A 1,490-nucleotide genomic window follows, 5' to 3' on the forward strand; every position below is an offset into this window, starting at 1 on the left:
CCTCCCGATCCCGGTGACCCCGTCGCCCCCGACGCATGGAGCTTCGTCACCAACCCGCCGGAAGCCGCGGCATCGACTCGGTGCCGCCTCGCTGCGACGCCGCTGCCTCGACCTCGCCGGACGTTGTCGCCGCCTCGCCGTCCACCTCCTCGCACCTCCGTCGCCGGAGTCACGTCGCCACGCAGATCATCGTCGCCGCCTGGACATCGCCGAGGCCGCCCCTGCAACTCCTCTTCCTCCACACGAAGGCCTCCCGCAACCCGCATCTCTGCATCGCCCTCGCGCCTGCCGGCCGTCCGGCCGCTGGACCTCGCCGGCAGGTTCCTCTGGCTCCCTTGGGCCCCCTACATGCTCCGATGTGAGCACCTTCCGCCCCCCTCTTCTCCCCTGCTTAAGTCGCCGTAGATCGCGCCCCTGCCATCGGTTGAGCTGCCCGCCGTGTTGCTCCTGCCCGGAGCGCTCGCACCTACTGTGTACCCGCGCGCCTCGCCGCGGCCTCATCCCCTGGCTGCGCTCAGCGCTCCCTGCCGGCGCCCGTCCGCGCGGCCCCACTCCGGCGTCGCCTCCGGCTGCCGCGCGCACCACCGCGGCCTCGCCCCGCTCCGGCCATGGCCACGTCGTGGCCACCGGCCTCCCCTGTTCCCGTACCCTCCCGGGTCCGCCTGCACCTGGGCGTGCGCCCGTTCGGGTCGTGCGTTGCGCCCGCAACCACTAGCGACCAGACCCGTTATGGCCCCTGGGGCCTATGACAGATGGGCCCCATGCCCTGGAACATTTAAAAAAAAAGAGGAATATCAAAATAAATAAATAATAAAATTAATTAATTAATTAATTAATTAATTAAGGAATTAATTAAGTTAATTAATTATAATTAGGTTAACCTAATCATTAATTAACCTAATTAACTGTTAGCTAATTAAAACAGTGTATGACATGCGGGACCCACACGTCAGATTGACCCAGTCAACTCTCTGTTGACTGCTGACGTCATGCTGACGTCATGATGACGTCGGCATGCACGATTCTGGATAATGTTAGAATTAAATAGTTAAATAAATTCTAAAAATGATTAAAACTTTAGAAAATCATATCTTTTAATCCGTAACTCGGATTAAAATATTTTCAACATGAAAGTTGCTCAGAACGACGGGACGAATCCGGATACACAACCCGTTCGTCCGCCACACACCCCTAACATATCAAACTCGCAACTTTCCCCCTCCGGCTCCTCTGCCCGAAAACACGGAACACCGGGAATACTTTCCCGGATGATTTCCCCCTTCACCAGCATCACCTCATACTGCGTTAGAACACACCTAGCACCGCTCTTTGTCATGTCTTGCGTCGTCTTGCTTATGTTTGCACTGTATTTATTGTTTCTTCCCCCTCTTCTCTTCGGTAGACTACGAGACCGACGCTGCTGCTGCCCAGTTCGACTACGGAGTTGACGATCCCTCTCTCTTGCCAGAGCAACCAGGCAAGCCCCCCCC

Source organism: Triticum dicoccoides, chromosome 3B (assembly GCF_002162155.2).
Source record: "Triticum dicoccoides isolate Atlit2015 ecotype Zavitan chromosome 3B, WEW_v2.0, whole genome shotgun sequence".
In the NCBI taxonomy this organism is placed as follows: domain Eukaryota; kingdom Viridiplantae; phylum Streptophyta; class Magnoliopsida; order Poales; family Poaceae; genus Triticum; species Triticum dicoccoides.